This window comes from Rhinoraja longicauda, chromosome 5 (assembly GCF_053455715.1).
Source record: "Rhinoraja longicauda isolate Sanriku21f chromosome 5, sRhiLon1.1, whole genome shotgun sequence".
Lineage (NCBI taxonomy): Eukaryota > Metazoa > Chordata > Chondrichthyes > Rajiformes > Arhynchobatidae > Rhinoraja > Rhinoraja longicauda.
The window spans coordinates 41,860,377-41,887,353 of NC_135957.1; positions in this window are offsets into that span (position 1 = coordinate 41,860,377).

The following is a 26,977-nucleotide window of genomic DNA, read 5'->3' on the forward strand; positions in this document are numbered from 1 at the left end:
CTTAATAATAACTTCCTCCTACATACAAAATCCCATTAATAATACCATGACAATTATTGTCCATTCACAAGAATAACACACTCAGGAAATCTGTTCTTCCTTATCAGCGGCTAATACTTTGGTCAATTGTGAACAAATTTATAGATTTATATTCTCGCCGAATTATCAGAATTTGCAGAACTACTTGATTTACCAAACAATGTATCTGGAATATTTTCCCACTAGATGAATAACAGAAGTAAAATGTATATTGGTAATGTCGCCTTATGTTCTGAGTGTAGTTTAATCTCTAATAAGAACAGAAGGAAAATAACAATAACACATGGAACTCCGGAAAGATAGTGGCACAGCGGTAGAGTTGCTGCCTTACAGCGCCGGAGACCCAGGTTCGATCCCGACTATGGGTGCTGTCTTTACGGAGTTTGCACGTTCCCCCCGTAACCGCATGGGCTTTCTCCGAGATATTCAGTTTCCTCTCACACTCCAAAGACGTACAGTTTACAGGTTAATTAACTTGGTGTATGTGTAAATTGTCACAAGTGTGTGTAGGGTAGTGTTAGTGTGCAGGGATCGCTGGTCGGCATGGAATCAGTGGGCTAAAGGGCCTGTTTCTGCGCTGTATCGCTAAAACTATAAAACTAAACTAAATTACTGAACAATCCATCCTCACGTTAGTGCTCTGGAACCCAGATTTACTGGCACCAATACAGCTTGTTGGTGAATGTTTCAAACAAGTTCCCTTCCAGTCTAAACACATGCATGTGTTGTTAATGTATAGTTGATAAATTGTCTTGCTGTCATTCCTTGAAATAAAAAGACAAACTTTTTTTAAAGTAGATAGAACTCCTGGTTTAATAAAAAAGGGATATTATGTTTGCTGGTGTATATATAAATATAATAACTTTGAACAAATATTATAAACAGGATATGGTCATAGAGCCATGTACAAGACAACAGTTTATATCGATTCTGGTTACATTCAATTATATCAGCAGGTAACAAACCATGGAATGTTATCCCACTGGGGCCACTCTTCATATTTGAATGCCTGCACAGAGAAAACAATATGTGTCTCATCCTTGAACTATCTTTGTACTAAGTATGAAATTGGGATGACTATGACTTTTGTGGGAGATATTTTGTTAAGACCTACTTGCATTTCTGCATATAACTGCTGACATACCCTCCTTATGTTCCAAGGACCTCCGAGAGTATTGCATACGGTGTTGATCTCCATATTTAGAGGAGAATGTTCTGTACGGGGGCAGCTTTAATCCTGCGATGAATTGGTCCACCTGTGGAGATAGATTGATCATATTAGGCCAACACTTATTTGAGTGTAGAAGAATGAGAAGTCATCCTGAAGGGGATTGATAGAGTGAATGCTGAGGGGGGGTTTCCAATGGATGGATTATCAGGAACTAACGGGCATAGTTTCAGGTACAACATTGTCGATTTAAGATGGAATTGAGAAAGGATTTCTCCCAGGATGTTGTATGAACTTTTGGAATTCTTTACCCATGAGGGCTGTGGATATTCACTTGTTGAATCTATTCAGGTCAGAGATTGGCAAAGAATTGAACTACAAGGGAATCAAAGGGTATGCGGAAAGAGTAGGAAACTGTTGAGGCAAAGATTGGATCTGCTATGATTGTATTGCATGGCACAGTTGGCTTGAGTGCCAAATGACCTGCCCTTCTTCCTGTTTCTTGTGTCCTCACACTTTCTGTGAGCTATTTGTGGGATTTATAACAGCTCTGCTCCAAATGTGAACAAGCGTATACCCACACATGGGTTCCAAGTATCTCAGCAGTTAAGCATAAACTTTCTGGCAGTTCCCCAGTGTTTAAGATCAAAGATCCTCCATTGATTTAAATGACTGCATGTAACCGACAGTTTATTTTTTTATTGCTTGAGTATATTTCAATGCTTTTAAATGCCTTTTAAGTTTTTTTTGTGTGTGTTAGCTTTTTCATTTCAAATTTACTTTGTGAAATAATGTTTCAATTATTTTTTTCTATAGTTTGGGCATTTTTTCAATGTTGGACGGTTTGAGGAAACTAACGGTTGCTTCATAGTCGGGGTTCGGAGAATGTTTTGCCCTCATCCCAGTGGAATGTACATCCAGAAGTTCTGGATAACTGGGGACTAGCAGCTGAGTTGGAAGCCAGCAAAGCTTTTCACTGTACTATAGTGCATGCACCAGTGTTGAGCCAAGATGGCAGTGGTTGGACCTCACGGCAGATGGAGTCTCACAGCGGCGGCAGCGAAGCCTCGAGGGTCGACCTGCGATTGGAGGTCAATGGAGGACCCGGTGTGGGGGGACCGCCATGAGGGTGGGGAAAGAACAATGATCAATGGAGGACCCGGCGTGGGGGAACTGCTGAGGGAAGGGAAGGGGAGGGAGATCAAAGGAGGAGCCAGCCAAGTATACTTTGTAACTTTGTAAGCGGTTTATGTGGTGACTCTTTGCATACCTTGGGCATGCAAGCAAATAATTTCACTGTGCCTTGTCACATGTGACAATAAAGTATTCCATTCCATTCCATTCCAATAAACCCAAACTCTTGCTTACCTTGTGCAACAGTGGGTGGGTGCCAGTGCTTTTCTGCTCTCCATTGCTTTTAAGTAAACTAACGTTAAGTAAATGACTTAATTTAATACTAGGAATGTCCCTGTTCACCTTGTCAAGACATGTTATTTTATTATTTATATGTTCACAGAATTGACAGCATTGACAGAATTCAACAGCATTTGTTGTCCTTGTAATTTTTTATTTTTATTTAATCAAAAAATACTTTATTCCAGAAATAAATATTTACAAAACATTTTCTTTTCAAAACTCCATCCGACATTCCCGGAGGTTATACATTCAATACAGATACAGAATCACTTCTCTTATTTGGAGGGGCGTCTCCACCACACCCTGCCCCCCATGTCCAACAGCGGAAGGACCCTAGACTGTGGTCCTCCCCCACAGAGCCTTGGCATTGGTTGCACCGAGCTTCAGTGCGTCCGTCAGCACGTACTCCTGCAGTCTGCAGCGGGCCAGTCGGCAACATTCCCCGACGGACATCTCGCTCCGCTGGGAGGTCAGCAATGTTCGGGCAGACCAAAGAGCGTCTTTCACCGAGTTGATGACCTTCCAGCAGCACTCGATGTCAGTCTCTGAATGCATCCCTGGGAACAGTCCGTAGATCACAGAGTCCTCTGTGACGGAGCTGCTCGGAATAAATAGTGACAGGGACCCCTGCAAACCTCTCCAGACTCTCTTGGCAAATCCACACTCTGTGAAGAGGTGGGCAACCATCTTCTCTCCATAGCAGCCGGCCCGAGGGCAGCGTGCGCTGGTCGTGAGGTTCCGGCGGTGCAGGAAGGATCTGACTGGGAGGGCTCCCCTCACCACCAGCCAAGCCAGGTCTTGTCCTTGCCTAATTAACATGAACTGTGTCGTGTCAAGTCATTTGGTAGGCAGTTAAGAATAAATCACATTCTTGTGAATTTGGAGTCACATATAGGCCAAAGGAAGCAAGAATTGCACATTTCTTTACCTGAAGGATATTGGTGAACTGGATGGACCTTTTCTTAATGGTAGGATGCCATTGCTAATACTAAGTTACAATTATATTATGATGTTTTATACTTGATTTAATTAATGTAATATAAAATCATAGTCACCATAGGTCTCAAGCCCAAATTTTGGATCAATGGTTTAAATTTCTCAATGCTAATCCAGTAGCATAAACATAGCATAGGAAGGAACTGCAGATGCTGGTTTAAACCAAAGATAGACACAAAATGCTGGAGTAACACAGCGGATCAGCATCACTAGAGAAAAGGAATAGGTGACCCTTCGGGTGTGAAGAAGGGTCTCGACCCAAAACGTCACCAATTCCTTTTCTCCAAAGATGCTGCCTGACCCGCTGAGTTACTCCAGCTTTTTGTGCCTATCTTCGACATAAACAGTGTTATCATGCATCACAAATGGGTTTATGAAGATCTCCTGCATTTGTATTTCCAAATATAATATCAATAAATTCCCAATAACCATTTCTGAATCAAACTCACAGGTGTGCTTGACTTGCATTGTAGTTCCAGTATTGCCTATCTTTATTTCAGATTTCTGACATCTCCAATACTTTCTGTTGTGATATTGCTGGGACTACTTTGTGTATCCAAGAACTACTTTGTATGGCTGTGTATATAAGTGATGGGTGTGATTAGGCGGTCACTCTGGATCCAGGCGGCCTTGGAAGAAACAGCCTGGAGTACAAGCTGCACCATGATAACATTTTAAACATGTGCACTCGTGGTCCGTCCAGAGTCACAAGAAAGGTACAACAGGTACCGGACCACGAAGAACAACATGGTGGCAGCGGTTTGGTGTTTCGCCTAGGGGGAGAATGAAGCATGCCCGAGCAGAAAAGGTTAAAAAGAAGAAGAAAAAGAAGAAAAAAAAAGCCCTGAAGGGAAACAAAACAAAACAAAAGTTTCCAGCTCGGTACGGGACGTTTGGAGTGCATCCCGACAGAGCCAGTGTGAGTTGGTATACTTACCTGCTCAGTAGTCGGCGCCGAGTTGCGGACGTGACGCTGCAAGTTGCTGGGGGAGGTGCGTGTAGGCCCACGTCGCGCCCCAGCACCTGTGTAGGCCCAAGATTAGAAGCCTGCGACTGCTTCGCGGGGGAGAGACCGGGAGAGCCGACACACACGGAGATGTGCGGTGACCGGGGAAGACCGACACCCATGGAGGTGTGCGACAACTATAGGAGACCGGGAGAGCCGACACCCACGGAGGTGTGCGGTGACCGGGGAAGACCGACACCCATGGAGGTGTGCGGCGACCGGGAGACCCGACACCCATGGAGGTGTGCGGTGACCGGAAAGACCGGGAGACCCGACACCCACGGAGGTGTGCGGTGACCGGGGAAGACCGACACCCATGGAGGTGTGCGGCGACCGGGGAAGACCGACACCCATGGAGGTGTGTGGCGACCGGGGGAGGCTGACACCCACGGAGGTGTGCGGCGACCGGGAGAGCCCCGGGGGAGGCTGACACCCACGGAGGTGTGCGGCGACCGGGAGACCCGACACCCATGGAGGTGTGCGGTGACCGGGGAAGACCGACACCCACGGAGGTGTGCGGCGACCGGGGGAGGCTGACACCCACGGAGGTGTGCGGCAACCGGGAGAGCCCCGGAGGAGACCGACACCCACGGAGGTGTGCGGTGACTGGAGGGGGTCGGCGACCGGAGGGACCGACCACCCGCGGAGGTGCGGCGGCCGGTAAGGCCGAGGCACTGCGTACATACCCAGGCGCGTCGACCGGAGAGTCGGGACGGCCCTGGGCCCGAGGCAGCGGCAGCGCGTTCGAATTTGAGCGGCAGCTGCCGGGAGCACCTGTGGGCGGGGCCGGGGAGCACCTGTGGGCGGGGCCAGCGGCAGCGCGTTCGAAAAGTTGAACGGCAGCTGCCGGGGAGCACTTGTGGGCGGTGCCAGCGCACCGCGATTACAGCAGTGCCAACCCAGCAGTGGGAGCCCAGCAGTGCCAACCCAGCAGTGAGAGCCCAGCAGTGCCAACCCAGCAGTGGGAGCCCAGCAGTGCCAACCCAGCAGTGAGAGCCCAGCAGTGCCAACCCAGCAGTGGGAGCCCAGCAGTGGAAGCCCAGCAGTGGAAGCCCAGCAGTGGGAGCCCAGCAGTGCCAACCCAGCAGTGGGAGCCCAGCAGTGGCAGGCAAATCATGGTGGTGGAGCATCTAGAGCCTACACTACGTTTGATCTACACAGCACGTCTTCTTGAGGGGAAGATATGGAACAAAATGAATATTTTGTGTTTAATGACCTGTGTAGTGATCTGTGTAATGAAAGCTTAATGTATTATATTTGATGCTTTTGTATAAATGTATATATCTGTGGTGACCACACTGAGTGAGTGACCACCCGGAGTGAGTGACCACCCGGAGATGAGTGAAATTCCGCAGAGGAGTGACCACCATGATGGCGGAAAAAAAGCAATTGTGTTTAATTGTGTTTAGTTGTGCTATTTGTTTTGTTTGCAAAAAGCAATGGTGTTTTGGTTTTGTTTGTTAAATATATTTTAGCCCTCGAATGGTAAAGAAAACAATTTTATATAAGACAAGGGGGATGTTGTAATATATAAGACAAGGGGGATGTTGTGATATTGCTGGGACTACTTTGTGTATCCAAGAACTACTTTGTATGGCTGTGTATATAAGTGATGGGTGTGATTAGGCGGTCACTCTGGATCCAGGCGGCCTTGGAATAAACAGCCTGGAGTTAAGCTCCAGCAATGTAACCTTTTATACACGTGTACTTGTGGTCCTTCCAGAGTCACAACAAAGGTACAACAAGTACGGGACCACGAAGTACAACACTTTCCTACATCAGAAGTGTATGTGCATTGAAGGACGATCTTGTGAATATCAAGGAGCTAGTAGTACCAACAAAACTATGCCCATCCAGGCTCAACTTCGCTCCCTTAACTATCTCTGTCTAAGTTTATCTATGTAAATGATGGTTGAACTGAAACAAAAACATTTTGCATCTTCTAAAATGACCCAGACTTAATATTTTAAATACATAAAGAAGGCTCCTCTTGGACTATCAGCAAAGTTACAGCAAAGAATTGGAGGAAGTGATTATGATCTGAATTTACATTTTATGTTTGGATGTTCACTACAAGAAATAGATGCTTTCAATGGTGAGAAAGAGAAACCACCAAACAGTGTATAAATTGCAAGTACGTATAAATATTCCGGCGCTCAGGAGAAAAGGTTGTGTGCAATATAATTGAGTCGATGCCAAAAGTAGACAGAAGTAATCATTCTAAAGGAGAAATCTTGGGAATTTAAACGAAGAGAAAAAAATAGTTGGCAGCAGACTTGTCAAGCAAAAAGATAGATAACAGGCCATCAAGTGGTATTGTTGATTGGAAAAAATGTTCGCAATATATAAAAACACTTTTCAATGGGGTGCTGGGAATTTCTGTGTCAGAGTTTAATTTAGAGCTTAGAGATACAGCGTGGAAACAGGCCCTTCGGCCCACCGAGTCCATGCCCATCAGCGAACTTCGCACACTAAAGCTGTCCTGCACATACTAGGGACAGTTTACAATTATACAAATCAAATTAACCTGCAAGCCTGTATATCTTTGGAGTGTGGGCGGAAACCGGAGCAACCAAAGAAAACCCATGCAGGTCATGGGGAGAACGTAGAAAACTCCGTACAAACAGCACCCGTAGTAAGGATCGACCCCAGGTCTCTGGCACTGTAAAGCAGTAACTCTACCCTACCATCAGTGATTATATTGCTATTTACTATAACTTAATGATAATATTTTTCAGATTTGAAGTGAATTGTGAGCAAAGATGGCTAAATAGCGATATGCGGACAGTGCACCATCACAAATCAAGGAAGAGTGAGAGCATCTTATAGACCGTCATCCTAAAAGTATGTGTCAAAATTCTTACTTTTAGCAGCACAACAGGTTTGTAAACAGAGTGCTCAATGTATAAACTAACAAAAAAATGTTCAATAAATAAAAAATCCAATATAGAGCAAAACAAAACAAGAGCCTAAAGTCCCAAGTGCAACCATGGCAGCTTGTATTTTGAAGTTTAGTTTGCGTCTATAGTGTTTAGTAGCCTGATGTTTTTGGGAAGAAGCTATTCCTGAACCTGGACATCATAGTTCTGACTCCTATATCTTCGCCCCGATGGCAGGTGTGAAATGAGAGCATGACCAGGGTGGTATGGGTTCATGATGATGCTGGCTGCCTTTTTGAGGCATCACCTCCTACAGAGCCCTTCGACGGTGGGGAGGTCAGTAGCCATGATGGACTAGGCCGTGTTCACCACTTTTTATAATCTCCTTCATTCCTGGGTGTTCAAATTGCTGACTAGACTGTGATGCAACCAGTCAACATGCTCTCTCGTCATTGACATACCAAATCTCCTCAATCTTCTTGAGAAATAGAGGCATTGATGGGCTTTTGCTATGATTCCATCAATATGCTGAGTCCAGGACAGATCTTCAGAGATATGTATGTGCAGGAACTTGTTGGCTCTCTCCACCATGGACCTGTTGATGAAGACAGATTTGTGGATACTCAGCCTTCATCTTATTGTCAACAAGCTGAAATTGAGAGCAAGGTTGTTGTTCTGGCAATATTCAGTCAGATAATCTGTCTCCCTCCTATTTTCTGACTCATCGTTATTCATAATTTGTCTAACAATGGTGAAGTCATCGACTAATTAAAAAATGGTGTTGGAACTGTGTCCGGCTACATAGTCATGGATCTAGAATGGGTAGAACAGGGGGCTGAGCACACAGCCTTGAAGTGCCTCTGTGCTGATGATTATCGAGGGGAAAGTGTTGCTGCTAATTCAAAATGATTGTGTTATGTTGATAACGAAGTACAGGATCCAGCTGCCATGGGATGTGCAGAGACCTGGTTCCCTGAGCTTGGTAGCAATGCCTAACAATCCAGATGAAAGATTCTGCCCAAAACGACAATTTTTTTTTAATAACAAATCATTCCTCAGTTTCTACCTTTTATGTTTTAATTTCAATTTAAAAGACACCATTATCTCAAAATAGGCAACACAAGTGTTGTCAGCCAAATTGAGAAGATTGTGTTGAGCTCCCATAAATCTGCCAGAGGACAGTCATGGAGCTCACATCATTGGGAGGTCGTCTCTCCACAGCCCGTTTCCACTTCCTGCCTAAGATCTACAGTGATTGTCCCGGCAGGCCTATTGTTTTAACCTGTTGTTTCCCCCAGCAAACTTATTTCCTGCTGCCTTGATTTTTTGTGTTCTTAATGAATAGGAAAAGTTTCAGCCAAACAATGTTTAGTAGTGTTTAAAGCAAAGTAACGCAGTCAAATGCACAAAAAATATGTTAGCAGTATCCAAGAAGATCAAAAGATCATAAGTGATAGTAGAATTAGGCCATTCGGCCCATCATGTCTACTCCGCCATTCAATCATGGCTGATCTATCTCTCCCTCATAGCCCCATTCTCCTGCCTTCTCCCCATAACCACTGACCCGTACTAATCAGGAAGCCAGCAAATTCTGCTTCAAGTGCTCTAACTGTGGCTTCATGAATGCAGAAAGGTGTGAATACTGACGTGCAATGCCCAATTGATATGTGGGATACAGGTATTCTTGGTTGAACAAGCTAGGGTATAGGAGGTAGAAGAGGAGAAGCCAATGAGCAAAGGGGATGGTATTATCAAGCCGTGTTGTTAACATCGTAGAATCTTCGCAGGATAAAAATCCTGAGGACCAGTTTATTCTGCCCCGTTCTTTTACTCACAGTATACAGACAGTCACCCAGTATTAAAAATGTCTGACAGAAATGGAAGAAACAGCAGACTCTGTAATCTTGAGAAGAACACAAAGTGCTGGAACAACTCAGTGAATCAGGCACCATCTGTTGAGGACATGCATAGGCTACATTTTGAGCCGGGATGCTTCTTCAGCTCAAAAATATCTGTATCCTAACAACTCAGATGTTAAGTGTAGGAAAGAACTGCAGATGCTGGTTTAAATCGAAGGTAGACACAAAATGCTGGAGTAACGCAGTGGGACAGGCAGCATTTCTGGAGAGAAGGAATGGGTGACGTTTCGGGCCGAGACCCTTCTTCAGACTGATGTCAGAGGAGTGGGCGGGACAGAGATAGAATGTAGTCGGAAACAGGAAGACTGGTGGGAGAACTGGGAAGGGGGAGGGGATGGAGAGAGAGGGAAAGCAAAGGCTATTTGAAGTTAGAGAAGTCAATGTTCATACAGCTGGGGTGTAAGCTACCCAAGCAAAATATGAGGTGCTGTTCATCCAATCTGCGCTGGACCTCACTGTGACAATGGAGGAGGCCCAGGACAGAAAGGTCAGATTGGGAATGGGAGGGGGAGTTAAAGGGCTGAGCAACCGGGAGATCAAGTAGGTTAAGGCGGACTGAGCGGAGGTGTTCAGCTAAACGATTGCCGAGCCTGGGGGGTCTCGCCGATGTACAGGAGTTGTACTCAGTTAACTCAGAAGTTAATAGGTATAAGAGGATGGGATTATAAACAACATCTGATTTTCATTTTCATTTAAGTCAATGAAAGAGAAAAGAGCGTAAAGTGTACAGAGATCATTTAAAAAGTGTTATTTTTCTCGCACTCGTGCCTAATTAAATTACCCTATTTGTTATTGTGATTTTCCTGAAAATGTACCCAATAAAACATATGCCATCCTTACACATTTGAAATTTTGTGATGCCAATGATATCAACAGTTTCCAGAGTCCTCTAAAATCACAAATGTGTGAAAGTCAAGGCCACTCCTTCTCATAAATCAATTACCAGCCTTCTAAACTACACAAAAACAGCAACTTTCGGCTATTGTTTCCTGGGTTTCTTAGTCATGAAGATCATATTAGCAACACAAAACTGTAGGTTTTTTGCTTTCACACTGTGCTTTGCAAAACACCTCACTTCTCCAAAGTTTATGTTTCTTGATATCAGCTTGTTTTCACAGGAATCCCAAACCACTTAAGATTAAAAGAAAATGATGAAAGTTAACTGTATAAAGGGTCTGTACAGTGGCAAAATCAGGACAGCCGCAATTACTCATACTCCCCACAATTGTTATCATGAACCTCGTCTGTTTTAGTAATTCTGAAGATGTTTTGTCGTTCAGTTGACATACTCTGTCTGTGCACAATATGTCAAGTTGGAAAATGGTACTTTTAGCAGTTCAAACGTCCAATAGTACAGTAGCTGATCACTTAAATAGGAATGGTAGATTCTAAGCAGAGAATTGTATGAAGACATTTGTGTGAATAGTACATGGTTTGCACAGCAACCTCTGTTTGTGGAAAAATACAGTGGAAAGTTTATACTTTTAAGGTGGTTGAGCTGCTGCCTCAGAGTGCCAGAGACCCGGGTACGATCCTGACCTTGGATGCCTGTGTGGAGTTCACATGTTCTCCCTGCATGTAGGTTTCCTCCAGGTGCTCTGGTTTCCTCCTAAATCCCAAAGATATGTGAGTTTGTACATTAATTGGCCTCTGTAAATGTCCTAAGTTTGTAAATAGTATGTAAGGAATGGATGCAACGGTGAGATCACTTGTTTACTTTGGATATGCAGTATGGAAACAGGTCCTTTGGCCCACCATGTAAGTGGGTGATCAACGATCGGCATGGGCACGGTTGGCCAAAGGATCTGTTTCCATGTTGTAAACTAAACATGGACATCATATAAAATAGATAGAATCTGCCAATGAAACATATGAAAACTTCAGCTAACTGCCAATTGAATCAAACTCAATATGCCTGTGTATCAAGAGAGAAAACAGAAACGACTCAGGGTACTCAACAAGTCAGGCAATGTCTGCAGGGTGGGGAAATGCAGTTAACGTTTCAGGTCAATTACCTTTCATCACAAGTAGAAAGCTGAGAGAAGAAGTGTGCTTTAACTTGTAGAGAGGGGTACAGATGGGGAGAATAAAGGGAATGTCTATGATAGACTGGTGACCAAGACTGTCCAGGCGACACAGGTGGCTTTAACGGTGTTGTCAAAGAGAGGAGGTTAATCTCTCTGGAGGACAGTAAATGAAGGCAGCTGAGTGGGAAAGCAGAACGTGCTGTAACTAGGGCATGCAGAATGCAGCAGTTGCTGGAAATCTGAAATAAGATTAAACCTAGTGGATCCGGTTGCATTGAATGTGAGAGAAAACTTAGATTTCCTTTGTCCACAGATGTTGCCTGACCAAATGACTATCAGCATTTTTTGTTTTTGGTTCAGATTTTCAACATCTGCACTTTATTTTGATTGGTATTTTAACAAAATAATTTTCATCTATTCTCTTTCCAGGTATGTTAGATGCCAAATTGTGCCTTTTCTTTAATGGGTACACAGCTATAAAATCAGTTCTGAGGTAGGAATCCAAAGCTGGAATAGACACAGAAAATGTCAGAAGTAATCAGTAGTGAAGGCAGCATCAGTGCAGAGAGGGAAATTAAATAAAAAATGCAAGTCGACGGGGCGACCTTCTATTTGAACAGGGAAGGTGAGGTGTTTTACATGGGAGAATGGTGGAAAGAACAAAGGGTATGCTTGCAATATGGTGAAAGCCAAGATTGTCCAGGTGACATAAATGTTGATGTTATCTCAGAGAGGGAGATGAAGGCTTGCTAATAGCAGCTCATCTGACAGGAAGAGGGTAAATAAGGGAGACAAAAGGAGAAGGTAGTGAGGGACAAAATATCACTGGAATTGCTGAAAATCTGAATGAAAATAAATACTTAAAATAGGCAATAGATTAGGTAGCATTTGTTGAAAGAGAGAAACTAAGTTGATGTTACATCAGAAATGATCAGTTTTGACATGGACAGGAAAGGCTGGTTACCTGAAATTTTTTAATTCAATTGAGTCCTGAGATGAGATACAGTGCCTCAAGCTTACTTTGAGTGAAAATAAGGAAAGACAGGAGGAAAGGGGTAATTTAACCAAAGGATTCCTGGAACGATAGTACCATCAATAACCTTTCAAGTACGGAAAGGAATACAGGATAAAATAATGAATCTGACTTATCTCAACAAAATCTCTTTAATGGCACCAGATATCTCATGGTATCATCAAAGAGAAAAAAATGAAAGTTGATATTTTTAATCGTTTTGATTTTTGCTCCCTTTCACTCAACATTTGGTCTGTGCTAGTACATCTACTAGTTCCCCTGAACAGCATTTAACCTTTTAAATGCCCCCATTGTTTGCTTTCATTCTTAAGTTCTGCTCATCTGCTGCGTGAATAGAAACTCTCTGATATCAATCCAAAAGCTACCTGTAGCCCTTCGTAAATTGCCCCTTATTGTATCCCTCCCATAATTTCACCAGCGTTATGTTTGTTATCATTTGGTAGAAGTAGCCATAGAATATTGGTGCTTGTGTTTGTTTCTTAATGTCACAAGTAGCTCTGTCCATATAAGCTTCATATGAAGTCTGATCTATCCTTAGAACTCCTGCCATTTTAACCATGTAGTAGACTCACTGTGAACACAATTGCAGTAGAGTCAAGTGGTGTGTTACAAACTCAAGGCATCAACACATTTTGACATTTCCTCTATTTAGGCAGGAGTTTAATTTGAGGTTGCACTGTGAAGTCAATAACAGCACACATGTCATTAGTCAGCACAGTACCTGACCTGGAAGTGCTTAATACCATCAATAGATGCAAAATAAATGATCTCTCATTTTTCATTAAGGGCAACCCTTAGCCTGAGCGAGCAAAACAAGAATATTTTTTAGAAATCCCTGGTTCACTGAACCTTGTGTAATAAGTATTGTTTAGTCTAACATGCAGTGGGTCAAGCATCATTCCTGTCATTGATAAAAGCAAAGTTTAAACTTTGCTGTCTCTACATTGTGTTTATTTGATTTTATTCATTCCAAATCTGTAGAGTCTAGAGAGTGGGAGCAGTTGGAAAGAGCAGGCAAATGCTGTAGATGATATCATTTGTCATTTATTAAAATTTGCTGTCCCTGATATCATACAAAGCATTTTGATGAGAAATTGGACAGATACAAAACAGGCTGTGCTGCAAGTTCATTGAACGTAGTCCGAACATTGCAACTGCTGCAAACTCTGTACAATTTATGCACTAAATGTAAGAGCCTGGAGTAAATAAATCTGAAGCTGTGTGCTTTCTTGGATGAACTCTTATTGATGGGAGCAGTAGCCAAGCCTGGCTGTATTCAGAGCGAAAAAAAGGGAGAGAACATAGATTTCTGTAAGTTGTTACTGAATCTTATTTCCAGCGTAATCTGTGTCAGTTCTTTCCTCCCCAGACCAATTAATCACATTATCCTGTGTGTGTCTTGGATCTTTTAGGTAATCTTGGGATGATTCTTGGAAACAGGAAGTGTGACATATTGGTACTGAGCAATTATGGCAATGTGAACATCATGTGAACGTCAGGATTACTTTGAGCAATTTGCTTCAATTGGCAATCATTGAAACCTTGATGTACATCTTGCTCGTCGGTTTATTTTCTCCAGTTCTGCCTCGTCATGAAATCTTTCAGTTATATGAGAAATGACAAAATGCTTTCATCCTCGGGAAACAGGCAAAATACACTGACTGATTATTTTAAAGCTGTGATTCTGGATCAAACTGCAATTTATTTTACATTCAGTGCAAGAAAGCCAACATTGTTTTTCCCGTTTTACAAAGTGTCAGTGACAAATTCGCAGCCAACTGGAATGTGTATTCGGACCACTGCTGCATTCTTGTTTTAAATAACATTAATGGCCACATGAAACAAGCACAGGTTGACCACTTTTCAACATTGTAATGAGAGTCCTATGCAATAGTTCAGATCGCAATTGTTTAATTACCTCAGATCAATCTAAGCTCTAACTAGTTTTCAGGATATCAGGAGGCATTAGAAGTTCATTGAAAGAAGCTGAATGGCTTCAATGGGCTGAAAACAAAACCTTTGCATTTCTCACATCTCCACCATCATGCAGTACTCAGAGTCATTCTTTACTGCATTCAAACAAGCCCTTTGGGTCACAGAGGCAGTGCTACCCATTAAGTACCTTTTGCATTAATTTATCATTTCCAGTAACACTCTTAATGAAAAAATCATGCATTCTATGATTAAGGTGGTAATCGTTGGTCATTCATAAAAAAAACATGACATTAATGGTTTTATGAAAGGGAAATCATGTTTGACAACTTTGCTTAAAGATGCAATAAAATGGGAATTATTAGATCCAATGTACTTGGATTTCCAGAAGGCATTTTAAAAGATGCCACATAAAAGTCAACTACATAAGAGTGCAGGAGTTTCAGGTAAAAAGAATAAAAAGATGTACCTCTAGAAAAGAAACGAAGAGGAATTTCTTTAGTCAGAGGGTGATGAATCTATGGAATTCACTGCCACAGACAGATGTGGAAGCCAAGTTATTGTGTATTTTTAAAGCGCCGATTGACAGATTCTTGATTAGTAAGGGTGTCAATGGTTACAGGGAGAAGGTGGAAGAATGGGGTTGAGAGGGAAAGATAGATCAGGCATGTTTGAATGGTGGAGTATGTTCAATGGGCTGAATGGCCTAATTCTGCCCCTATCACTTATGATCTTGTGAGAAAAAAAATTGGTATGGAGAGGAGAGTGGTTAATTAATAAAAAGCAGAGTCACGATAAACAGTGTGTTTTTTGGCCTTGGGAGGACCTGTGCTTGTATTGGAGGCAATGTGGTGCAATGTTCACTTGGTTGATTTCTAACAGAAATATGTTGATGGAGGAAGATTTTAAAGGTGATTGGCAGGATGAGTGCTGAGAAAATGTTTTTTTTTGAGCAGCTACATGGGGCCTAGAGGTTAAGAGGGCCTAACTTCAGAAAAAGGGGTCACCCATTTAAGATAGAAACGTGACGGAATTTCTTCTCTCAGAGAGTCATGGAGTTTGGGAATTCTCCAACCCAGGCAGCTGTGAATACACATTCATTAATAGGCAGAGGACAGCAGACACTTAAACTATGAAGGAGTCGGGAGAAGGGGATTGAACAGGAAATTGAGGCCAAAAAAGTATCAGCAGCCATTTTACTGAATGGGCAAGCGGGCTAGAGGGATTGACTGGTGTATTCCTACTCCTGTTTCTTATATTCTTATGTTGTGGTAAAGTAGTTTAAATAATCATCCACACCTCACAATTGCAAAGAATATGAAATTTGTATGTATCACACTATATATATCATTGGCATCACCCTCAGATTGTAAATGTGTCAAATTTTAACGAAGATATGGAGGGAAAGTTTTTTACATAGAAGGTGGTGGGTACCTGGAATGCGCTGCCAGGGGTGGTGGTGGAGGCAGATACAATAGCTTTAATACATTTTAGATAGAAACATGGACATGCAGTGAATGGAGGGGTATGAATCATGTGTAGGCAAATGAGATTAGTTTATCTTGGAATTATGTTCAGCACAGACATTGTGGGCCAAAGGACCTGTTCCTGTGTAGTACTGTTCTATGTTCTATGAGAGGGGGCTTTAACAAGTCAAAGAGTTGGGCTTTTTTCAAATTCTCTCCAGCAAAATCAACTGCTTATCGTGGAAAGAAAAATTCCCTCTTATCAGTCTAACCCAGTTAGATTCAGGGTGGGAATAAGCAAAGAATTATAGTGCTGACTTTCACTGTTCCCCACTGTGTGTGAAACAGGGAAATTGTACATCTGTAGAAACAAGTCAAATTTGATTCCAAATTACATACTGTGCCTTCTGTTGTGTTAAAGAATGTGTTTGGTTTTGATTAACTGCAGCTCCTATATTTTTCTTATTCTTTCTGAACCCATTGGTTTCTTTCTTTAAAATATCAACATTATAACAAATCAAACTCAAAACCTACGAATGAAAAGTCTGAAACCATTGTTGAGGGGAGTAAATTCTGGGCTTGTGCTATAAGGAGTGAAAGCAATCTACAAAAAGTCACAGTGTGCTTCAGAGAGTAGAAGTGAAGTGGAACAGTCATAATTCAGGAAACAAAGACAGGCAGCAAAATATAAGGGCATACCAATCAGATTTATAGGGAATGAAAATATGATACCAGGAGTCCATAGATGTAATTTGGAATAAATTGAGCCACAATTACAGGAAATGTTCAAGAAATGTTATACTAGGAGTAAAAATGAATGTAGAGAATGGAATTAAAATGGATAATAAAAAGGAAACCAGGAAAGATCCATGGAAGATGGAAGGGAACAAGAGCACAGAACTGTGATGTGATCGATGGGATTATATACAGAGAAAACAAAGCAAGAGAGGAAAAATGGTGTTTAAGAAACGGACAAAGATCACAAGGGGCTGAAATTGCCATAAAACAACTGGACCTTTTCTGAGTTTGCATAACTGTTGTGCAATTTATAGGAACACAAGGAATAGAAGCAGTAATTGATTATCTGGGCACTCATCATCATTGAAGATCATGGTGAATCCTGTACTGATTCACTTTCCTGTCCTATCCTCATGTCCTCTGATTCAGTGGATCCACAACTCTAGTCATGAACACACTCCATGTCAGGCTTCCGACTGACAACATTTTCAACTGTGCTGAATATATTATCTCTTACCTTGAGACATCTCTTAATTCAGATTTTTTTTGCCATATTTTCCCCCAGATCCAACAACTTGCTGGGGTCAAAGGTAATGACTTCAGGCCTTCAACTTACACTGAGGAATATTGGAGTTCATTCAATACTGAATAACACAAAAACCGTCCAACTGGCAGAAATAGATTGGGAGAACTAGGCACAGAAATAGTATGCAGTAACTGCAAAGGGGTTTAAAGGGAAAATTGAGGAGAACAAAAACAGAGCATTTGGTGGTTGTGCATTAAAGGAAGTGGACGGGGAGGAAGGAGTAATGTCATTTGTTGAAGAAACAACGCGTTTACAACATCAGCAAGCATGGGAGCAAGATGGAAAACGGGGTTTCCCAAGTTCAGCAATTCAGTGGGAATGGAGTTGATAAGGATCTCATTGGTATGCTGAGCTTGGGGACAGCAAGAACGAGTACGGCATGAAATGCAAAAGAAAAAGAGAGGGTGGAGGGTTTTGTGGCAAATGGAGTGACATGCTAGATACAAGGAACTGTAGATGCTGGTTCACAAAGAAAGACACATAGTACTAAAGTACCTCAGCGGGTCAGGCACCATCTCTGGAGAACATTAAATGGTGCCATTTTGGGTTGGGACTCTTCCTCTTGGCAATGCAGACCTGTTGAAAACAAACTGGTAGCTAAAGCTGTTTTGGATGTTTTATGACTTTCCTGCCTCCTCGGATTTGTCATATTGCATGTCCAGCATCTTGTGATAAATGAGCAGAAATTTCCTTCAAAACGTTTGGCAACACCAGAGCTCTTAGATGTTCTTTTTGCATGTCGTAGTTGATAGGTGTGGAGGAGGGGAATATTAAAAGTGTGGATTCAATTATTGTTTTGGATGGGGCTCTTCCACACTTATGAAGCACAAGAGATGATTCATGGACAAGTAGGGAATGACTCCAATTTAACGAGAAGTAGCATTTCTATCACACAAGCGAAAGATATTTAGCATGTCTAACATTTCTACCTACCTGTCCTTGAAAGCCAATGGCATTACCATCTCTGAGACCCCAACACTAATGTCCAGGGGTTCAGCGTTGACTTGAGGCTGGAGGCAGGAAAATCTGCGGTGAGTTATTGCTTTCCTGTGGTAGGGTAACTTTCACAAACTGAATCAATGCTGAGAAAATTATTCTCATGTTCTTCCTTGGGTTCTGATGCAAAGAGGTAGACTTCTATTACAAATTTCAAAATGTTCTTCATTTTATTGCCGATGAGTGCTTGCAGATCGACCTGCTGTGGATTGCTGTATTCTATGTGTGAGTATCAGGGTGGCTCCAGTGCTCCCACTGGAAATATCCCAGCAGAGAAATCATAGCTAATTTAATTATTTCAAAAATTAAGCCTTCAACTGAATTTTACAGATGAAGTGGACACAGGGATCTGTGTTCCAATCACAGGATCGGAGCTGTGTAAAAAAGGTTTCACTCAAAGTTTAAGAAATATTCAACAATTTTAATTAAATATTTTACGGCTCGTGCTCTATGATTGCAATATGAAAACATGTTGCATTTTCACGTACAAGTACATGGAAGGTGGATTGATTCAATTAGAGTCATAGAGTCATGGAGCACAAAAACAGGTCCGTCGGCCCCACCTGCCTGCATTTGTCACATAAACTTCGAAACCTTTCCTATCCATGTTAACATTTTGAAAATTTGCACTTAGCCTCAGCTTACCTCCAACCTATTAACTTTGTTTCTTTGGGGGGGGGTTAGACACCGCGCATGTTGCTATCCTGATCCTAGAAATTAAGCACAAAGCTTTTAATTAAATAAAATAATTAATTAAGGATCTTTCATTCAGAACTGCAAACATGAGAAAACAAGAATATTTAAAGATGCATGGGATGGGAGAAATAGTGTGAATAATGGGATAGGGTATTGATCAAAATTGACAAGGTACTAATTATCTTAAAAATCAGCAGTAGAAGCAAAATGATATTTAGACAAATTAAAATATGTCAAATTAAAACCACATCTGTGGGATAAAAAGGGACTTTCCATGAAATTGTGAAATCCAATGTTGTGCTCCAGGATGAACATTCCTCAAGAGAAGGGCTGATTCCCCACTAACCAGTCCAAGGTTTTGCTCAGGCATGTTTTTGCCCACTGGAAGTCTTACGCCCAGATGGGGAATCTGCCTGGATCAAAACGTAAATTCTGTGAAAGAACATAGGTTTAAGGTAAGGGGGGAAAGAATGAATAGGAACCTGAGGGGGGGTTTTGCACAAAGGGTGATGGGTGCATGGAACGAGCTACCAGAGGAAGTAGCTGAGGCAGGTACTATTGCAGCAATTAAGAAACATTTAGACAGCTACATGGATCGGATAGGTTCAGAGGGATAAGGGCCAAACGCAAGCAGGTGGGACTAGTGTGGATGGGACATGTTGGTAGGCATGGGCAAGTTTGCCTGTTTCCACGCTGCATGAATCTATGACTCCATGACTCTAACAACCATCCTTGTTAATATCCTCTCCACTCACTTGTTTATACAATTATCCAGCAAAAAAAAGTGTGCATATTCTAAATTCAAAATTAATATTTTATCTGGTCTATAATTATCCACTGTATTTACTTTTTACATTTCTGCAACTGAGGATCATTTTATGGATAAGCACGTACATCCAAAGATTCCCAGAAAATCTTAAGGAATATGAATTGCAGTGCAGGACTTATGACTGCTGGCTGGTTACTGTCTGCAGCATGATCTGTGCATAAATCTGTGATTTAATCTGTGCAAATAAAACCAACTCCAAGTCTTTCCTAAAGTTGGACACAGGATTTTTTTTGCTTTGCATGCGCATGTTATTTCTCCTATTATACCAAGTGACTATTGCTGTGGAATCCACACAGTGGTAAATTACATTTTGATACAGCTGAGGCAATAGTAATGATGTGCGCAGAGATTATGTGAATTCCGCTTCAGAACACTCTATGCATTGTTAAATAACGGTAATAAATCATGGCACTGCGCAGCAATAAACAAGTCATTTAAAATGTTCCTTTGAATTAGAGGTGTATTCTGTTCTAAAATCAAGGCATGTTCAAAATTCGCAGTTAACCAAAACTGGCATCATATTTTCTTTGGAAACAAAAAGAAAGGTCACTGCTAATTTGTAGAAGGTAAAGGCAGAACAGTTAGAAATTAATTTGTGAAGGGGAAGTGGTGATAAAACATTGGCCACAATACTTGGAAGTTGCTGAGAAAATGTATTTCATTGGTGCTTCTGCAGTCAGCCAGTCTGACAGTTATTTTGAACATATCCATTCCTGCCAAACACATGAGCAGTCAAGTTAAAACGTCTTTCTTGTGTAATCACGGGAGGGTTTGCAGTAGGGTGGTGCTTAACAACCAAGAATCATTTTGGAATTTGTCATTCTTAGCTGGTCTGGCCCTAATGTGGCTCCAGATCCCTCTCTCTCTATGGGTGGATCCTTTATTGCCCCTTCAGTTGACAGGTAGCTAGGGGCAGACTACCAATGTCTGCATTACCAGCAACATCCACATTCCATGAACAAATAGAGAAAACACTTTGACAAGAAATAAAGCAAATTGAGAACAATTCTACCAAAGGACACATTTTATCTTTGTTGAAACCAAAGACTACAATTGTTTCTTGTTTATTTTCTCTATTGGAGTACAACTTTTAGTGGTCCGAAGGGACCATGCTGTATTTCTAAAACTAAAACTTCCTCTCTCTTTCCTCTCCTTTGTTTGCATTCCTTTCTCATGACCTCACTTTTTCACCCTTCCTGATCACCACTGTTACCAGTCTGTGAATAGTTGACACATCCTTTTCTGACTTAGCACATGCAATATATTGCCACTGAATTTCCAAGTTGTGGAATAATTGTCAACATTTGGGAACATCCCAGGAATTTTATTTAGGGTAGCAAAAGTAATTTTCCCATTCCAGGACATAGGGAATTTTTGGAAACCACCATTGTTTTCTTATTAGTCCTTTGTTTAGTTTCTCTGTATGTTCATACAGCAACCAGTGAGTGCCTCAACGATCATAGAATAAGTTTGCGTATGTCTCTGTTCTCTTTTAAAGTCTGAAGAATATAGAGAAGCTAACTAGTTATGCTCTCCTGTGGTGTGATGGAATCACGATCAATAGGTTAAGTGTGAAAAGCAATGACCCAGAATATTGCAGTAAAAATAATGGTGAGGATCTCTGTTGAGGTCTGTTGTTCATGACCATACTGTACACTGACTCCACCAAATGCTCAAATGGAGTTAAAAATGGAAATTAGAATAGATCAGAATTGTTACAGCAGAAAAGAAGGCAATCTGGCACTCTGTAGACTAGTCCATTCTCGACTCTTTTGCTGAAATCCCACAATTGCATTTATCCAATTTTCTTCTTAAACCCTTAATATTGTCTGTCTCCATCACCCTTACATGGAATGACTTCCAGATCATAACTATGTCATGAGTAATATTCCTCACATTCCTATCATTCCCACTCTGATGGCGTATCTTCAACCTATCACTTTGAATCTGTTTCTGCTGATCCTTGACCATCTCAGTTTAGTTCAGTTTATTGTCAAGTGTACCGAGGTACAGTGAAAAGCTTTTGTTGCATGCTAACCAGTCAGCGGAAAGAAAGTGCATGATTACAATCGAGCCATTTACAGTGTTTCGATACATAATAAGGAACTAACATTTAGTGCAAGGTAAAGCCAGCAAAGTCTGATCAATGATAGTCCAAGTGTCACCAATGAGGTAGATAGTAGTTCAGGACTGCTCTCTAGTTGTGCTAGGATGATTCAGTTGCATCTTCTATTGGGAACAACTTAACTTACTTCTATGTATCTTGTCTAAACTCGTCATGATGTTCTTCAAGTTTATCAAAACTGATTTTAACCCTCTTTAATTTATCAACACTTCTCCAATCCTACCATTTCCCCTCAAAGCTCAATTGATTTGATTTTTGCAGAATCTACTAAAAAGGTCATCCAGCATTGATTGGTTTTTGATGAAGAATATTCTTCTACCATACTCTATTCGGCCCAACTTGCCCACTCCGACCAACTTGCCCCATCTACGGTAGTCCCACCTGCCTGCCTTTGGCCCATTTCCCCTTAAACCTATCCTATCTATGTACCTGCCTAAATGTTTCTTAAATGTTGCGATCGTACCCACTTCAACTATCTCCTCTGGCAGCTTCTTCCATACACCAACAACTTTGTAAAAAAGTTACCCCTCAGGTTCCCATTAAATCTTTCCCCCCTCACCTTAAACCTATGTTCTCTAGTTCTCAATTCCCCTGCTCTGGGCAAAATATGGGTAGAAATATTTCTTGATCTCATTTTTGAAAGGCTGGGCTTTACTTTTTTTAAGTGCCCTCCAGCTTTACATTTCCAGCCAATGGAAATATTGTCTCTATGTTTTGTATCAGTTCCTTTTATTGGCTTGAAAACTTGGATCAAATTATTACATAAACTTCTAAATTCATGGGAATATAACACTGGTTTGTGTATTTTTTCCTTATGATGGATACCATGGGCTTCATGGATCCGTCTGGTAAATCTAGATAGTAATCCCTCTGAAGCTTTCATATCCTTCATTAGATGTGATCCCCAGAGGTGCTCAAGGTACTTTCTGTATGTCGGCTTTGCACACCTGTTATATCAATTGCAACCACTTATATTTTTATATCCTAGCATTCCATTAGAGTTTTGGCTTTCTTCTGCCTGATATTTCAATAATCCATGTGCATGGATCTTCAAATCCTGTTGGGCCAACATTGTTTCCAGCTTTTCATTATTTATAAAGTATTTGTTACATCTTTGTTTTATGTCTCGAATGGATAACCTTACATTTCCCACACTGAAATTCATCTTGCCCCATTTGCTAAAACATTATTCTCTGTGTGACTTTATGTCTGCACCCACACTGCCTATCATGCAGCTCATTTCTTTCCTACCATCTAAGTTATTCATAAATAGGATGAATAGTTGAAGCACAAGTCCTTCCAGAACACCACTCATCACACCCAGCCAACAAATTACCCGCTCATTATCCTTTCTGTCTGTCTCCCAACATTCAGCCTATTTCCTAGCCAGGTCAATAATTTGTGTTCAATTTCCTGAATTTAAATAAAGCTAACTCTCGCTTATGTGGGACTTTATTAAATGCCTTCTGGAAGTCCATGCAAATAACATCCAAGGACAATTTCCTGTCCAGTGCTTTAGTCACCTCTTCAAAACAAAATCCAATCAGATTTGTCAGGTGTGAGCTATCCTTTATAAATCCATGCTAACTTTCTTTCAACATGTTCATGCATTCTTGCCTTAATTATGGACCCTAGTAATTTCCAAATAGTGGATATCAGGTCAAATATAACTCATATGCCCCTCTCAGTCATATTTCTTAAAAGGTGGAGTAATTCCAAAACTAAAAGAACATTGGAAAATTAAGGAAGCTGCCATGTTCTCGTCCATTTAAAATAAAAAAAGAAAGCCTTTTAATCCTTGGGAATTATATATTGTTTATAAAATTATTTTCTTTAATACTCCAATTTTGTTTCGCTAATGTTATTTATTTTCTAGGGATATTTAAATGTAGCATCCTTTACCTCTTTTGTAAAAATTGACACAGATTATTTAACATACGTATAAGCCATTTATTTTAGTTTTGTTTGCAACGTCAACTTCATTGAACAGATACAAGAAGCTGCAGATGCTGGTATCCAAAAAAGTACAAAGTGCTGGAGTAACTCGGGGGGTCAGGCAGCATCTCTGGAAGACATGGTGACGTTTCGGGTCGGTCCAATACTCCAGCACTTTGTGTTACTTTTTTATTGAACTCATATTGCTCCTGACTACTCTTGTATTATTGAATTATAAGAGTTCATTACTGTTCAGCAACGTTTCTGGCACTGAATGCTTAACTTCCAAGTGTTGAGTCACAATTCCTCAATTCTTTATGCAATTTGCTTATGAAACTGGCAACCTCTTCATGTAAACTCTTCCAAAAAAATAGCAACTGTGTTTCACATTACCAGGAAGGGTTTGCAAACACAAAACAAATTCTGAAGACATTTTGAAGAAAAATATTGAAAAATCACTATCAATTTCAGTACTGTCAAATGAAAGTAAAATTATTTTCCACAAAATTGTTAATCATACATGGACTCAAAATGCTCTTCGTCTGCTGTGTCAATTCAAGTTGAGTCGAGTTTATTGTCATATGCGTAAGTGCAGTGAGGTACAGCTACAATTAAAATCTTGCTTGCAGCAGCATCCCAAGCACATAGATTCAGACAACACAAAAATATAAATTATTCATAAATTACACACATAAATTCTGCAAGGCAGTTAAGAGAAAGACTGTGTAAAACACAAGACAATTGGAAAACAAGTCTGTGGTAGAGCAAAAGTTGGTCCATAGTGTTCCATTCTGAGATAGGATTAGGGTTGTCCTGTTCAAGAAACCTGTGTTTCCAGCCTCACAGTTGCAGTGAGAAAAATGCATGGCCATAAGGCAGGGATCTTTAATGATAAATGCCACCGCCTTCTTGAAGCAGCATTTCATATTGTTGCTCTCGATGGTGAGGAGGGCTGTCTCTGTGATGAACTGGGCAGAGTTCACCACTCTCTGCAGCCTCTTGCATACCTCTTCATTGGAATTGCCATACCAGGCCATAATGCAACCAGTCAGGAAATAATCTGCAGCGCATCTGTGGAAGTTTATCAACATATTTGCTAACATGCTGAATCTCTTTAAACGTCTAAGAAACCCAAGAGCTTCTCACACCTTCCTCATGATTGAATCTATGTGCTGGGCCAAGGATAATTCATCCAGGATGTTGATGCTCAGGAATATGAAGCTGCTAACTCTCTGCACCACCAACCCACCAATGGAAATTAAAGTGTTTGTGTTATGCTGAGCAAGCACTGTACCACAGTGCAAGGTTACTTAATTCAAATCAACATGTAGTTCTCCATGGCGTAATGTGCCATGCACAAGGTAGCCTATTCCAAGCAAGAACTCTGAAAGAGCTGCTAATTTCAAATAAATAGTATTATTTTGCAAATGTAAAAATGGCAGTAACAAGATCCAGAAAAGGAGCATTCTCAATATACTGCTCACGAGGTGCTTTGTCAGTATGTGTGCCAGTGAATGGGGAATTCACTTCAAGTTTAGTTTAGTTTAGTTTAGAGATAGAGCATGGAAACAGGCCCTTTGGCCCTCCGGGTCTGTGCCGACGAGCAGTCCCTGCACATTTACACTATCCTACACACACTAGAGACAATTTACAATTATACCAAGGCAATCAGCCTACAAACCTGTATGTCTGGCACTATAAGGCAGCAACTCTACCCCTGTGCCACCATGCCGCCCAATTGAGGATCACACAAATGTCAAGAGAACCACTGACTTAGCCTGACAATATTTCTTCACCTGTTCAACATGACTAGGAATAAGTGAAGGAATCATTTTCCAAAATATTGAGTACAGTTAATATACTCACCCTTTGCATGAATTACAGGTCCACCCCAGATTTTTTGGCAACTGGTGGTCCGGCACGTCCTTTAATGTGGTCAAAATTCCGAGAGTGCACTTGAATTCCAACCCCCCCGGAAGTCCCCCCGAAAATGTGGTGCCTCGGCCGGGTGAGGCAGCCGATCTCGTCCTCATCTGGACCTGCACCAATCAGCGGGTCAAATTTTCCCCCTGCAGCCAGGGCTCTGGAACTTCGATCCGTCCGAAGCCGGCAGAATCGTTCCCATAGCCAACGTCCGAGGTGGATCGACTTGCCCCCTGTGGACGGGACTCTGGGACTATGGCCCAGCCTGAGCTGGCAGATCCGTTCCCATAGCCGACTTCCATGGTCGACTTTGCAGGCCGGTATCTCGGGCCCTGAAGGCCGTGGCCTCTGTTGGACTGGCAAAATGGATAATATGGCAAGGCTCTGGAACCAAGGGTTCCGAAAATTCAGTGGTGGACATGTCCTGCATTGTCAAAAGTGTTTATTTGTTCAGATGCACTAGCTATGAACCAGAACAATGAAGTTATTACTTTCTGCAGATTTACAGGCACATCAGGGACAACAACTAAAAAAAATATTCGTTTTTCCAAGTAAAAAAGACCATAATAGTTTAGTATGGCATTCCACACTGACAATGTCCAGCAATGTAAAACTATGCATCTACTTTCCAAATGTAACACAAAGGCATTCTGGATTGGCGCTCTATGACCTGTTAAATGTGGTTAGCCACAAACATCAAACACTCTGCCCACACAAGAGACCTCCCTCCCACATGTTATTGCACTTAAATAAGATGGTTACAAATCCAAGAATTTGGGTCTCACACACACACACACACTCACATCTTTTCTCCTAAGGGGTAATTTCCTAACTTCAAGATCCCTGCTGGGATTCTCGCCCACTGGCTGTGCAGATGGGAAAAGATTATCAGTTCATTTAAATCAATGGTTGAAAGATTATGCATCGTATGTGTTTGAATTTCTCATATGTACTCACGACAGATGAAATTCCTTGCCAAGAACATGAAGTCAGAAACCTGACCTTTTTTTTAGTGAATGTTATTCTTAATCAGTGCCCTTATATTTTGTTGCTTGGGCTGCTAAAACCCAATTCGATCCTCCTCAAGATACATTGGAAGCTGTGCCGTGGTGCAAATCTATGCCAATAAAGCTGCTGCCCTACATCACCAGAGACCTGGGTTCAATCCTGACCTTGGGTGCTGTATGTGTGGAGTTTTCATGTTCACACTGTTACCGTGCCATGCACGAGGTAGCCTATTCAAAGCACGAACTCTTAAAGAGCTGCTA